The 17,155-nt window shown below is 41.4% G+C and overlaps 1 protein-coding gene across 1 annotated transcript in view; it reads right to left on the reverse strand.

Moving 5' to 3' along the window:
• TBC1D1 (TBC1 domain family member 1) overlaps positions 1–17,155 on the reverse strand; it is an 872,759-nt gene that overhangs the window by 15,480 nt on the left and 840,124 nt on the right. The window lies entirely within an intron of this gene.

Genomic DNA, 17,155 nt, shown 5'->3' on the forward strand with positions numbered 1-17,155 from the left:
ACAACCTGCTAAGATCATAGAAAACTCAGGCAGATTCTTCTTCTATCTCTGCCTGAGAAACAATAGCACAACTCCGGTACTATTTAAAATAACAAACTTTTGATTGAAGTTAATAAACTAACTATTTTTCACCACTCTCCTCTTACTACCTCCATGCGCGTTGAGAGTTGCAAGAGAATGACTGGATATGGTAGGAAGGGGAGGAGCTATATAACAGCTTTGCTGTAAGTCCTCTTGCAACTTCCTGTTGGGAATGAGCCAGTGGCAAGCCTAATGAACAAAGGGCCCTGGCCCCTGGTGCAAGAACATTTTTTAGGGCCCCCCCCATTTGTACCAGTTTTGGGATATACACTGAATATGTTATTTTGACACCCAATTTTATAAGCACCAAAGCCTAGCATAACACTTTTTACTAACTAACTATATTGTGCATATATATATATATATATATATATATATATATATATATATATATATATAGTCAATTAACAGTATGCAGTAATGTAGCATATGATAAATATAGAATTATAGATCTATAAATAAATATATTTATTTATTTACACACACACCCATATTATATATATATATATATATATATATATATATATATACACACACACACACAAACATATAATTATAAATATGTGTGTGTCTATATATATATATATACACACACACATATATATATATATATACACACATATATATATATATACACACACACACACACAAACATATAATTATAAATATGTGTGTGTCTATATATATATATACACACACACACACAAACATATGTGTATGAGCATGTGTTTGTTTTTTTCCTTCTGACAGATACATCATACATTTTAATTTTATATACAACCACCCCCCCCCCAGAAAAAAAAAAGAAAAAAAAATTAACTTCCAGTCCACAGGTTACAGAATGGAGCTAGTAGGGAGACTCTGGTTAAGAGTACCATACTACCAGACCAGACAGGCTGCAAAAAAAAACAAAAACACAGCAGCAAGGGAAAAGTAATCTGAGCTGCTGGCTTGCTGCTGCTGACAGTATCAGACCCTCACAGACAAACCCCCTTTAGCTTCCGTATTGTCTGGAATAGTAAATCACTCCTGCCTGTTTGCTCTGAACTCACTTCAGACACTGACAGTGAAAGCTCCGTGTTGGACGGGGAGGTCAAAGCAGGAGAGATCTCTCACACTGGCTGTGCGAGGAAGACAGTGCTGCTGGAAATGGCATACTTTACTTAGCCATGCTTTAGGAGAGCAGTGCTCACACAATCCCACACACGGCTTTGCTCCACCCACCATACTTCTGTGCTTGTTTGCAGCTAAATATTGTATAAAATGTGACTGCAGGTCCCTTCAGCACTTGATGGGCCACTTGCTACACTCAGGCCCGGATCCAACGCACCGGCTACACCACTACTAGCTCCGCCCCTGACTGCAGCACTCTCTGCCACTTCTCACACAGGCAGGTAGCAGTGAGGGCAATAATCATTTGGTGATTGTTAGTAGTGATGATGCCGGGCCGGCTGCCCGCCCCACCCTTTGTTTTGTAGGTGACTCACTCTGCTCCTCACTCCCCTAAGTAATACCGGTTCCCTTACCTTCCATCTAGGTGCAGGCTGAGGGCGAGGCTCTGACAGTGCGTGCTTGCATGTGATGTGTGCCACAGTGCATATGGGCAGTAAAGTCCTGCGCACGCTATTGTCCCGCCCCTACTCCCCACCAATCAAAATACCTAATTGCTGGGGAAGGAGTCCTCCTGTCATGGTCCTGGGGCAGAGTTTGATTTTTACTGGCAGCTGATTTCCCGCCACACATCATAAATGGCGGTAAACCAGCTGAACAGAAAAAAATCAAACTTGGAGTGACAGTCAGCCAGAGTCTTGGGCTGCAGACGGGCGGGGTTGTGCGAGTGACGTCATCAGCACTACCGGGCCTGGCTTTAAAAAAATATATTTTTTTTTTTATAAATAACTTGCTATGTCAGCCGTTTGCCCAGGGCCCCTGATTGTAGTCACCCCTGTCACCCCCTGATGGCGGCCCTGCACTGTAGATCCGAAAGCCTTAGACTGTACGGGCAGAAGAAATAGCAAGAAGAAACAAAATTTTCCAAGCTAACAATTTAATATCAACAAACGGAGCCTGCTGCAGAACCCTATGAACAAGATTAAGGCTCCACATGGAGGAGCAACTGATTTAAACACAGGCCTGATTCTGACCAAGGCCTGAACAAAGGATTAAACATCTGACAAGTCTGCCAGCCGTTTATGCAAAATAATTGACAGGGCAGAGATCTGACCCTTTAGAGTACTGACTGACAAGCCCTTCTCTCCAGTCCATCCTGAAGAAAAGACAGAATGTGGGGAACTCTCACCTGGTGGATGATATACGCCACTGAAGTGATGTTGGCCGATTGGAATCTAATCAACCGGACCAAACTCAGTTGAGGCCAAGCTGTCAGATCATTGAAGATTGCTCTCAACTCTATGATATTTATTGGGAGGGAAGACTCCTTCTGAGTCCAAAGTCCCTGAGCTCTTAAGGAACCCCAAACTGCTCCCCAGCCCGACAGGCTGGCATCCGTGGTTACAATCTCCCAAGATGGTCTCAGGAAGCATGTACACTGGGACAGATGATCCTGGGAGATCCACCAGGACAGAGAGTCTCTTGTCTGGTTGTCCAGGAGTATCCTCAGAGAGATCCGAGTGGTCTCCGTTCCATTATCTGAGCATGCATAACTGTAGAGGTCTCAGATGGAAACAAGCAAAATTAATAACGCCCATGGAAGCAACCATTAGACCAATTACTTTCATACACAGAGCCACTGACGGACGTACAGAGGACTGAAGTAAAAGACAAGCAGCAAGAAGCCTGGATTTTCAGACCTCCGTCAAGAAAATCTTCATGGAGATCGAGTCTATGATCGTCCCCAAAAAAGAAACCCTGGTATTTGGCACCAAGGAACTCTTTTCCAGATTCACCTTCCACCCATGTGAGCAGAGAATCGACAACACAGAATCCGTAAATGAAAAGTTGGCGCCTGAACCAAGATATCGTCCAGGTACGGAGCCACCGTGATTCCCTGAGATCTGGCCACTGCCAGAAGAGCCCCTAGAACCTTTCGTAAAAATTTGAGGGACGGTGGCAAAACTGAAGGGAAAGGCTACAAATTGAAACTGTTTGTCCAAAAAGGCAAATCAAAGGTATTGGAAATGATCCTTGTGAATATGAAGATACGCGTCCTTCAGGTCGATGGTAGTCATGAACTGACCCTCCTGAACTAAAAGGTAGGATAGTCTCCATTTTGAAGGACGGGACCTTGAGAAATTTGTTCAAGCACTTGAGGTTCAAAAAGGACAGAAAAGTTCCTTCTTTCTTGGGAACCACAAATAGGTTGGTATAGAATCCTTGATCTTGTTCCACCAGAGGAACTGGGACAATCACTCCCAGAGAAGCAAGATCCTTTACACAGTTTAAGAAAAGCCTCTGTCTTTACCTGGTTTACAGATAATCTTGACAGGAGAAATTTGCCCCTGGGAGGACAAGATTTGAATCCTATCCTGTATCCTTGGGAGACTACCTCCACTGCCCAAGGATCTGGGACATAGCGAATCCAAGCCTGCTGAAAGAAGGAAAGCCTGCCCCTCACTTGATCCAGGACTGGATCGGGGGCGGCCCCTTCATGCTGACTTAGACTCAGAGGAAGGTCTCTTGGATTGTTTACTCTTATTCCAAGACTGGTTAGATCTCCAAGAGGTCTTGGCTTGCTAAGGTTTGGAAGAAGAGGAGGATGTCTGTCCCTTGAAGTTACGAAAGGAACGAAAATTGGGACAATCCAAGGGTCGCCAGAATTCTGTGGCAGAAAAGCCTCTTTTCCACCAGTAACTGTGGAAATGATTTCAGCCAGGCCCAGACCAAATAAAGTCTTGCCCTTAAAGGGCAAAGACAGAAGCTTAGAGTTGGATGTCACATCAGCAGACCAAGACTTTAGCCACAGGGCTCTGCGTGATAGAACGGCAAAGCTAGAAATCTTTGCTCCTAAACGAACAACTTGCATGCTGGAATCGCAGATAAAGATATTAGCCAGCTTTAAAGCTTTGAACTTATCCTGGATTTCCTCTATTGTGGTCTCCTCCGAAATCAGATCGGAAAAGGAGTCGCATCAATAAGAGGCCACACCAGCAACTGTAGCAATACTAGCAACAGGTTTCAATTGTAAACCCTGATGTAGGAACATCTTTCTTAAGTACCTTTCAGCTTCTGATCCATAGAGTCCTTAAAGGAGGAACTATCCTCTAGAGGGATAGTAGTCCACTTGGCTAGGGTGGATATAGTGCCCTCCACTCTGGGAACAGTGCACCAAAGATCCAGAGTCAGCAACAGGAAACCTCTTTTTATAAACAGGAGACAGGAAAAAAGTAACACCCGGCTTTTCCCATTCCTGAGATATGACAGACATGCGATGTGGAATAGGAAATACCGCCACAGATTTAGGTTTGACATAAAAAACTCTGTTAAAAGTTTATTCGCTTTTTTAGGTGTCTCTGCGAAAGAGTCCTCTAAAGTAGCTAGAACCGCTTTCAAAAGTAAACGGGGGTGTTAAAGCTTAAATCTAAAATGTACCTCATCGGACTAAGACAGTCTGGGCGGAATCAGAATTACTAGCTTTAGAGATATGCTTAGATTTTCTTTTCCTCTTACCAGCAATAGGTAAGGCACTCAAAGCTGCAGAGACTGTAGAAGTCAGCTGCGCAGCAAAATCACCTGGTAAATATACACCCCCAGGAACAGTTTGAGAGGAATGACAGGGCACTGCTTGTGAAAATGCTAATGCTTGGGACATTTGAGGAGAAAGCTGAGGCATGGCACTGAGAACATTATCCTGAGAGACAGATGGTTCTGAGAGGGAATCTGTATTTTTAGACATTAACGTTTTATTTAAGCATGTGGATCCAAGCAATATAAACATTTGTCAAACGACAGAGCAAGGTTTTTATCAGAGTCCATCTTGCTGGAAAGGAATTCCCAAAAGCAATTATAAAAACTTTAGAAACCTAATTGATAAAAACTTTCTTATGACTTCTTGACTGATAAGGAAAAAAGTTGTCAATAAAACCGCTACGTGAAAAAAGCCTTGCTGAGGAGAGACATACCATTCCGGTGACCAGGAAACCCACTGTAGATCTAAAGCACAGATAAATCAGAAGAGTAAGCTAAGGATGCAATCTATGACCGCCAAACACTCTCAGACGATGCTGGAATCTGCAGCTCCGCTCTCCAAGCCGGCAGTGTAGAGAAGCCGAAGCGGTAGAGCGGAGAGTGATCACGTGATCGCTACAGAGGAAAAACTTGCTGCGCCACAGCAAAAAGTAAGCGAGTCCCACTACGCTAATACATTAATCTCAATGTACCAATTTCTCACACAGAATGAATATGCGGCCCCAATAATAAAAAGAGCTGGCAACAGCATTAGTGAGTCCTATTGACTTTTAGCTCCTTCCTATGACCCCACAGAGAAGCAGCAAAACCACACACTATAAGGGCAATAAAAACTTAGCCCAAAAGTTCCAGTATCTCTTTCATGGCCAGCCTCAATCAAAAGGGAATAATCCATTAACCCCTTAAGCTCCATTAAAGCAATTTCAGAGCCATAACAGTGCTGCCCAAATGTATATCCCCCTAATAAAGGATAAATATGTCCCATATGTTGTCCACAGAGGAATTAACCTCCAAAGTGCTGAGTCCTTCCAACTCTAGAAGGCAAGAACACTTACCTGTGGATCCAGCTGCAGGGCAGGGAACACCTCCTCAGGTATGACAAACTCAGCCGACCTCTGACATGGACCTGTAGAAAAAGAAAAGCAGAGTAACCAATCCTGGTTTTCTATATAGGAGTAGCATAAATGTTGGAAGAGAAGCAAGGACTACCTCACCGTCTTCCAACTGCTAAAAGCCACCATTACTCTTACTAAAGAGGATTACATGGACACAGCATAGCCCCAATCCTTGCTTGCAGGGAAAAGTACCCATTAAAGGAGTAATGTCTTCAGACACCATCTTCGCACATCCTCCTGTTGTACAAGGCAAAGAATTACTGGGGGTTTATGGGAAGTAGAAGTTAAACTTAACAACTTTGCTGGGGTGTTCTTTGCCTTCCTACTGGTGGTCATGAGTTGAATCGCCACTAGTAATTAGAATGGATACGTGGGCTCTCCATGTCATTGGAAAGAAATTTGCTCACAAAAAATGCAATCAGTCTAAAAGTACAAAGTAAAGTAGCCTCTTTCTGATTGTTGTCTCGCTCAGAGTGAACTTTTCTCCTTTAACGTTTAGGATGAAGCAAAAAAAAAAAAAAAAAAAAAAAACCCCCACAAGAAACAGACACAGAAAAGGCAATAGATTCAAGGGATTTGTCTGATATCTTGCGATATATGGCAGCCATTTCTTTAAAAGTGCGGAGGCAATGAATGCAATTTCTACTACTGCTGGCTGATATGTTCTGTCATAGACTTCTGAAGCAGATTTACAGAGATACACAATACGGCAAAAGTATGTGAAACCCCCTACTAATTACTGAGCTCAGGTATTTCAGCCACACGCATTGTTAACAGGTGCATAAAATACAGCACGTGTTCCAGCATAACTGTGCCCTGTGCACAAAGCTAGATCATTGGAAGATATGGTTTAATGATTTTGGTGTCAATGAACAAAGCCCTGACCTCAACCCCACTGAACACATTTGGGGTGAACTAGAACCCTAATTGCGAGCCAGAACTTCTTGTCCAACATTAGTGTCTGACCTCACAAATGCTCTTTTGGCTGAATTGACACAAACTCATACAGACACTATAAAATTGTGTGGCAAACTTTCCCAGAAGTGTTGAGGCTGTTACGGCTGCAAAGGTGGGGGGACTCTATTTTAATGCCCATGGTTTTGGAATGGGATGCCCAACAAGCATGCTCATATAGGTGTGATGGTCAGGTGTCCACAAACTTTTAGCTATATAGTGTATTTGTTAGGGGTGCGCATCTTCACTTGTCTCACGATTCGATTACGATTATCCTGTCAACGATTCGATTCCGCGATGCATCGTGATGCATCACGATTACTGCCCATGATTTTCATGAACTTGTTCTATTCCATATTATACATTATATATATATATATATATATATATATATACACACACACAAACAATATATATATATATATATATATATATATACACACAAACAATCATACACACAATATATATATATATATATATATATATATATATATATATATATATATATATATGCACACACACATATTATTGAATCATCAGGACTGAAACAGATTCTGTTATAATAGGAAAAAAAAGAAGTTTAAATATCATAAGACCCCTAAAGATGTAAATTCTTGCACATCTGAGTATTAAATGGGTGATAAAAGTCAAACTTAAAACATTCAGATCATTAGGGTTTGTGAAAGGACAATGCACATGCATGCTGCCAGCCACACTCTGCTACTTTGTTGTAAATATAAAGGGAATACTGGCTTTTAACACAGCAAGAGCAAATAAAAATACATTGACACATATCACAGCTCTAAAGATCTTAAAATTTAAAAATAATAGTATGTTGTCAAAATCATAATCTAACTGGATACATGGGGAAACACAACCGTTAAATTGCATATGATGTAGCCTGTGAATGTATCTAACTTCTGTGATTCACACAGTGTGGGCTATGGGTTAGTCAAACTTCTCTAATGTCTCTGAGGTGAATGAGAGAGTAGGATTATAGAACACAGACCCCCGCAATGCACAACAATTGAGGGTTAATGTTTATCACGGGGCCTGTGTTCTATAACCCTACTTTCTCATTTACCTCAGAGACCTTAAACTTTCTGCACCAGTTCATCCACCATCACCGCCGGGACTTGCTGCTGACACCAGCACAACCATCCGTGGGCAAACACCATAACTGACCGCCAATACCGAGAGGAAGCGCGGTCAATGACAGCTCCAGACACAATCTAACCCGCTATACCTGTCCCAGCCAATAAAAGCAGCGAGACCACGGCAAACGAACGGGCCCAGGGCTTGGTGCGTCGGTAAAATGTGCGCAGGGTCACGTGTCCTTGCGTGATGACGTCACTCCGGAATCGATTCTTAACTTCAGTGCATCAATGCAGAATCGGTTAAGTCTGCATCGCGATGAATCGGACTAACGATTATTTTCGACACCCCTAGTATTTGTACTGCATTAGTTTATCCCTTAATGCTAGATTGTCAAAACTGTTACTGCTTAAGAGAAAGTAAAGTCAAAATTAAACTTGTATGATTCAGATAGATAGAGTATGTAATTTTAAACAACCTTCCAATTTACTTGTATTATGAAATTTGCATTGTTCTCTTGGTATTCTCTGTTCAGAAGCATAGCTATAATAGGTAGGCTCAAGAACAGCAATGCACTGCTGGTAACTGTTTATTGGTGGCTACATACATATGCCTCTAGTCATTGGCTCACCAGATGTGCTCAGCTAGGTCCCAATAGTGTATTGTTGCTCCTGAACCTACCTAGATTTACTCTTCAATAAAGGAAGACCAGATCAGAAGAGGTTGGCGAGGAAAGCAAGGTAAGTATAACACTGGGGGCTAAAGTTTCACATTACTTTTTATTTTTCCCCAAGGTGTCGCTAAGATGTTACATAATTCTGCACATAGTGCAGAATTATGTAACTTTTTTTTTTTACGTTTACTGTCCCTTTAATTAATTTTCTACACCTATACTTATCCAGGGACCTATTACTATGACAATCACAATGGGCTAGATTACAAGTGGAACAGTATTTTGCGCTTCTGCTAGAGCGCTAATTGCACTAGAAGTAAACTTTTTCCGGACGTCGCTGGTATTACGAGTTGAAAGTAAAATGTTACTGTGCCCACGATAACCGACGCTCGCAAACAGCTGACTTCTAACGCAATTAGACTGTTGCACAAAAGATAACCTATTCCCCCATAGAAGTCGAAGGAGAAAATCAAAGTGGAAAAAAGTGGTGGTGGTGGGGGGGGGGGGGGTTGGGCGGAGCCGGACATCGCCTAATATGGCCACAATGTATTGGTGCTCCATTATGTAGAGTGCTTCCCGAACGGATCCTGCTGCCTGCACAGAGCCCACAATAGACAGGCTTGCATACGAAACAGCACCCGACATGCCGAAGCCCTTCGCTGACGGCTCAGCGCAAAGAAAAAACTGAACTGCCACTCTGCCTACTCATCTGGCCATGTGGCCTAGGCCCCATCTTCAGCGTGTCCATGCAGTTACTAACTCAACTACCAGCGCATACTACGGTGCATCAACACCTCAGCAGACATTGGTCAGTTCAGTTAATAAGTGAAACCACAAGCCGACACCCTAAATAAAGTCACCTTTCAGGCTCCCTCTTTAATGGCTAAAGCTGCAACCGTTATAGAGCCCTGCACTGCATTGCCAGCAATTTTATCTCTCTGTACTGTTAAAGGTGAAGGAAAGCTGCACATATCACCCTAGGTAGAAAAACCTACAACTATTCTCTGAGGAGCATATAGACTCGGATGGGAGCCATACAAATAGCACACTGCAGCATGGAAAGCTCCATTTCAGCCCAAAGTAATACAGAGCACATGAGGAACTAAGCACAATTTTTGTAAATTTCCTGCAAACTTTTACACACCTGAAGACTCTAATAAATATTTACACTCCAACTAGGGGTGGACTGCGGGCTGTAAACAGAACGCCTAACTTTGGACTGTAATTGATCTTTATTATTGATTATTGACCTTTTAATATCACTAAGAAAACCACACTACTTGAAACAATGTCATCTAGAAGAACACCCAGACAGGACAAATTGTCTAAAGGATCATCTATATCTAACCCAAAGTTGAATAACTTTTTCAAAGTACTTGAAACACCTGATGTGAACCTTGTACACACGCAGGAACAAGATATGGAGGCCTTAGACTCAGAGGCTAGCTTGCCAGCTCAACGAGACCATGAACCGTTCACTAAAGCAGACATTGAAAACCTACCCACCAAAGCAGACTTTTCTTCTTTCTTATCGAACGTTGGGAGGATGATAAAAGAAGGCCTAGCAGAAGTGAAAAAAGACCTCTCTGACCTAGGAGATAGGGTCACATTTTTGGAAGAAAACATCAAGCAAATTAATGACAGTGACCTACAAAATTGTGCTGCAACTATACAAGACTCCATGCTGCACCAAATGCATTAGAATAATTAGAATAAGAGGCATATCTGAGAAGATAACGGCAAACCTAATACCACAACACTTTCAGGGCCTCTTCCAATCATTCCTTTAAGATGCCGATATCCCTGACATGCCCTTAGAACGGGCACACAGGGCACTTCGGCCAAAACCACCAGATGATAAGCCACCCAGGGACATCATACTCAAGCTCCAGCTCTACGCAGATAAGGAGAAGATCATGAGTGCCACAAGGAAGGCCAGGCAAATATCGTATGAAGGAGATGCCCTTCAAATATATGTAGACTTAAGCCCAATAACACTTCACAAGCGAAGGGAAGCTAAATATCTTACAACCCATCTGCAGGACCTAAAGATCCCCTATATGTGGGGATTTCCGTTCTGCATAAAAGTGATCTCAGGCTCCCAAGTGGCTATCTATAGATCTCCGGATGATCTTGAACAATTCTGCAAGCAATTGAAAATCCCGCAGCCGAAGCCTCCCTCCCTAAACCAGTCCTGGCAACCCAAAGCCACAGCAATCAAGCTGGACGAATATGAACAGAAAGAGACCCAGTTTGGCCGCCGGCTCATCAGCCACTTCAAACGCTCCGACATGACTCTCTCTTCCTCCCTGTAAACAAGGATGGACTTTATGGTTTGATTAGCAGGGTGGGGGATCCACTTTGCCTGACAATTTTGCCAGCTGAGACTGAACGAAAGGAGTGAGTATGCTGCTTGTTTAACCGCTTACCTGTTATTGTTTACTCTTACTTGAACTCTATAAACCCCAGGACATGAGCGGCAGCTCGCAAAGCATTCTTTAGGACCTTAATTAAAATATAAGATTCATAGCTTTACTCAGAACCGAGGGAAGTTCCCTTTACTGTTTAGTTTACCATTTGTAGTAAACTAGGAAGTACTTCCCCCCCCCCCCATAGTAAGTATGTTGTTATATGCAATGTTACTGTAATTTTTGTTATGTTATATTGCTTTCCGTTATATTTTTGTTCTTTGACTACATCCAAAAGTTTACTTGTACACTATTGTCCCCAGTGGGGTTTTTCATGCAAACCTAACTTATCCTATCTGGTTACAAACTATCACACACTCCAAGCTGCACTCTTAAATTATACACCATACCTATCTCACTGTTATACCTATCAGGGCCCGCTGCATCAGGCACATGCCAGAACCTTATACATGCCATACCCCTGTACAGTAGGGGTTCATAGGAATCCTCCCAGTAGACCTTTCACACCACTTATTTAGTCGTGGCCAATCCTAAATTCAAACTTCCAACACAGAATGCCAAGGGCTTAAATTCACCCACAAAAAGATCCATAGCCCTTAACTGGTTCCATAAACAGAAAAGTGAAATAATTTTCGTACAGGAAACCCACTTCTTGCAACAGTCTGAACCAAGGTTTACCACAAAACATTACCCACTAGGATATTTTAATTCACATACAGACAGGAAAATAAACAGAGTAGGCATACTGTTTCATAACTCCCTGCCCTTTAATTTGCACTCCAAACACACTGACAAGGACGGCCGGTATCTGATACTGGTTGGGGACCTCTTTCACAAACCCATCACGCTTGCAAACATTTATGCCCCCAACACAGGCCAAGCACATTTTTTTAGAACCAATTCTAATGAGATGCTAAGTGTAGCAAAGGGTACAGTCATCTTGGCGGGGGATTTCAATGTCGCACTTAACCCCTCTTCTGATCATGCAATGTTAACTCTCTATTACACTCTTAGATGCGTGGAGGATCCAACATCCAGCCCAAACAGCGTTCACCTTCTTCTCCAATCCCAACAAAACTCATTCTAGATTGGATTATGTTTGTATAGACCAGCTGAGTTTACCTCTTGTTCAAGATTCTGACATTAGCCCCTCACCATGGTCAGATCACTCCTCTGTCGGTGGACCTGGAATGGCCAGACCATCCCTCCTCAGACATTATTTGGAGATTAGATAACACACTCTTACTTCAACCCCATATCACAGCAAAAATTATGCGGGCACTGCGCGAGTATTTCCAACACAACGATACTGGCCAAACCTCACCACTAACAACATGGGAAGCCCACAAGGCGGTAATAAGGGGAGAAATCCTCAAACAAAAGGCTATCTTACTTAAAACATACAAGACAGAATATAACAAGTTGTTGCGCCAATTTCGTGAAACTGAGCTTGCCCACATGAGCAATCCCTCAAGTGACAAAAATACCAATAACCTCCTAGTAGCAAGACAAAACCTTAATAACTTGTTGAACAAAGAAGTACATAGAAAGGCCTATTATCTTAAAAAATTATACTTTACAGGGGGCAATAAAGCTGGTACTCTACTGGCAAGATACAAAAACAGATATATGCAAGCTATATCCACAAAATTACCAAGACAGATAATACGGATACTTTTGACTGTAGAGAAATAGCCAACACTTTCAACACCTACTATACTGTTCTCTACAACATCCCCCCAACCAACTTATCTACTGACATCCCCAAGACAGATCAATACCTTGAGAGGGCTCGACTCCCAGTGATCCCAGAAACTATATCTCAATCCCTAGAGGACCTAATTGATAATAAAGAAATCTTAGAAGCAATCAAAAGTATACCCATGCAAAAGAGCCCATGGCCAGACGGGTTCACTAACCTCTATTATAAACAGTTTGGACAAGTATTAACACCGCATCTAGCTAAAATGTTCAATACACTAGACCAGGGGGGACACTTCTCGCCACAACAATTGGAAACCCACATTTCTGTGATCCATAAACAGGGTAAACCAGCAAATGACCCAAGCAATTATCGCCCTATATCTCTATTAAATGGAGATATACAAATTTTTGCAAAAATTATAGCCAGAATGCTTAATCCCATGATGCCCTCCATAATCCATGTTGACCAAGCTGGCTTTGTACCATGCAGGGAGACCAGAGACAATACTATCAGAGCTTTACGCCTGATAGAATATGCTCACGCAATTAACCAACCCACGGTCCTGGTCTCCACTGATGCGGAGAAAGCATTTGACAGGCTGAATTGGGTTTTCTTGCGTAGACTGTTGCACTCTTTCAGTTTTGGGGAAAAAATGATTGAAAGAACATTCCATCTCTACACCACGCCCACAGCGAGGGTAAGAGTGAATGGAGTTTTGTCCCAGGGCTTTTTGATTCGTAACGGTACTAGACAAGGTTGTCCGCTTTCCCCTCTATTGTTTGTATTAACAATAGAGGCGTTGCCATCCCATATCAGGAACAATCCGAATATTGCTGCACTTAAAATAGGGCCAAATGAATACAAAATATCGATGTTCACAGATGATGATGTCTTATTGACAATCTCATCCCCGATTGATTCCCTACCCCCCTATTAGAAGAATTCGATAACTTTGGTAACCTATCTAATTTCTCATTCAATAAACAGAAATCCAAAGTCCTTAATATAACTCAGCCAGGGAAAGAATTTAGACGTCTCCAGAAAATCTGCCCATACAAAGCACACTCAGATAAACTAAAATACCTAGGCATACAATTAACCCCTCAAATATCACAACTCTATGACAATAACTATAAGCCCCCTACTCAACGCTACACAACATACTTTGCTTACATGGCAGGACAGACCACTCGCTTGGTGGGGAAGAATGCAATCCATCAAGATGACAATATTCCCCAGAATACTCTACATATTTCAAACTATACCAATTTTGCTCCCTAAATCCTATCTCCTGCAATTACAAAACTAATCAATACCTTTATATGGGGCAAAACTCGCCCTCGTATAAATGCAGCGACTATGTATAGATCGTGGGAGGGGGAGGGGGGATTGGAAGTCCCTAAACTTGAATCCTATTAAAAAGCTATAATACTACAACAGATTTTAGATTGGAACAATAAAAAAGATGATAAGGCCTGGATTTCCCTGGACTCTCAGATTCTAAAAACCCCAAGCCCTGGTGTTTTGTGCTGGATGCCTAAAAATTTACGACCCACACTCTGCTATAAATCACAAATCTTTGGACACATATTTGGTGACTGGGATCACTTGGTCTGGACTACACAGAAAATTTCCACTCCTTATTCTCCACTGACCCCAATATCTTCAAAAATGGAGTTTATGGGAGGATATGAATCAACGGGGAAACCAGTGGTAACACAGGATATACAGTCCAGATTATTGAAACTTTAGAGCAGGGGAAGTTAAAATCACGAACGAACCTCCACAATGTATTAAACGGGGAATTTACCTCTTGGCTCAAACATTCACAATTAAATCACTTTATACAATACAACCATCTTAAGCGAAACCTCACTAGAACCCCAACACCCTTCGAACATCTATGCCTATCGGCCACACCTTCCAGGGGATCCCTTTTGATAACCAAAAAGATATAAGACACGGCAAGCATAAACTCCACTCCCTCCTTATATGACACAATGCCAATGGGAGATGGGTATACAACTAGACGAAGCTGACTGGACCAAAATATACCGAAACACTCAAAGATCCTCCACATCTGCTCGTTTACTAGAGCGAAACTATAAAGTCCTTCTCCGCTGGTACTTGACGCCTACTAGGCTCCACAAGATTTACCCTCTTTCTTCCCCACGGTGCTGGAGAGGATGCAAAGACACGGGTAATATGTTATACATGTGGTGGAAGTGCCCCAAACTCTTGACTTTTTCGAAAGCGATAGAACACACACTGAAAATACTACTTGGATAGGACTTTACTTTAACACCAGAAATTGCGTTACTGAATAAAAGCACTAACTGTAGATGCAGAATACGTTCCCTTCTCACACAGTTGTGTCTAAATAGTGCAAAACTCCTAATAGCGCGACACGGGAAGTCTTCATTTATACCCACACACCATTTGTGGAAGGAACAAATTAATGAAACTCTCCCACTAGAACAGTATGGCTTCTACAAAAGGAATAAACCCCCCCTCGTTCTAGAGGCAGAGTTCTACTGGGAATCTTTAGAAAAAATAACCCTTAATTTGGATCCGCCGCCCCGAAAGACCAATACTGGCAGTTATAGATAGCAGATAATAAGTAACCACTACCCCACCACACGCACCAACTTCTTTAAATTTTGAATGTATTTATCTCATGAGACACTTATCTCGTCTCGTAGAAAGCATTGTTTGATGTTTGATTTGTTATTGTTTAACAGAGTTAATTGTATAAAGCTAAGATAGTTTCAACATGTGCTACTATCATTCATCTGGGTTGATGGTACTACCAGATGTCTTATTGTCTAATGTTGCCAGATATGTATACCCTTGATGATGACTACTTGGAATCTAATCTATGTAACATTGAATAATATCAAATGGTTTGCATGATATGTTGTAAAACAAAGCTCTCTTTAACCCCTTGAGTGCCAACGATGGCTCTGAGCCATCGCAGAGTTTCCCACTCTGGTGCTAACAATGGCTCAGAGCCGTCGCTAGCACTCTCCCACCTTGAGGGAGATTTGGGGGCTCCCACCCGCTTCACGTTATGCGCAGTGACGTCACACGCAATGACTTGATGACGTCACCGCGCAACTTTATTTATACTAAACAATGTTAAGTATAGGAGCAGGGGGCATGCTGCTTAGAAGCCTGTAACTCAGGCATCTAAGCAGCTACAGACCCCCAAGACCCATCGTTGGAAAGGTAATCGCCTAACCGTTCCAACAGTGTAAGAGGGTTGGGGTTCTTTTTTTTCTAAAAAATAAATTAAAAAAGCTTAGCACCCAGGTGGGAAAGTGCTTAGCACTCAAAGGGTTAATAAAAAATAAATAAAAAAAAGTGGAAAAAACCCCACTCTCGCGCTACCCCGAACTCATATTCTCATATGTGCTATTTCACATTCCAATGTTCTTCACATAGCAGAATATGTTCTATTTATTCATAAATACACATTTCTATATATATTTGAGGATATTTTGGTACACTACATATATATATTGGAATGTGAAATATTTACAGTAAATACACAGTATACCACTATTAAATATGAATATTGCACAAATATGGTTTTTCATGTTTCAATCTACTTAATTGCAAAGGGCTCTAATGCACTTCTAAATATCTAGACATATGTATTTATGTGTTATATGTGTATATATGTCTGTTAATACATATATATATACATATAAATACATATGTAAACATACACACACATATAAATATATATACACATATTTAAAGATGTATATGTATGTATCTCTATGTTAAAGTCCTTTTATGTTAAAGTCATTTGCCTGCCTTATTTTTTCTAACACCTGAGATCTCATATTTTTGAGCCCTTACAACTTTTGTGTGCAATATTTTTTAAGATATTTTTTATTAGATGGTGTTATTATGAGTGTAACTGTACTTACTAATGTATTTTTCTATGTGTTTTGTGACACTTTTTAGTTTCACAAAACAGTTAACCAGAGCTCTAAAGTAGAGGTAATCATTCTAGTGTAAATCGCAATTATGCGCAAGTCATTGCGTTTGCTTTCAACTCGTAATACGTGCAGTAAGCTCGACTAGTGCAAACCCCCTCCCCAATAAACCCTCTTGCGCTCCACTCGTAATCTGGCCTGTACTGTTTCTAGGATCATTTCATTGTTTACTTATATCTTATTATATTTTACAACTTGCAAACTCAGTTTTGATAGAGAATTGTATGTTACAAGGAAATGTTCACTAGCTAAGACAGAATGTATACAACATTTACAATTTATCATCATAAATAGTATTCTTAACAAGCTTAAAGGGACATGGCACCCACATGTTGAAGCACTTGAAAGTGATGCAGAGTAGCTGTAAAAAGCTGACATCTCTATGTAATAAAGGAAGATATTATATCTCAAAATTTATCAATAGCCACATCCCTTTGTAAACGGATTTTAAA

The sequence above is a fragment of the Bombina bombina genome, chromosome 2, assembly GCF_027579735.1.
Source record: "Bombina bombina isolate aBomBom1 chromosome 2, aBomBom1.pri, whole genome shotgun sequence".
Classification (NCBI taxonomy): Eukaryota; Metazoa; Chordata; class Amphibia; order Anura; family Bombinatoridae; genus Bombina; species Bombina bombina.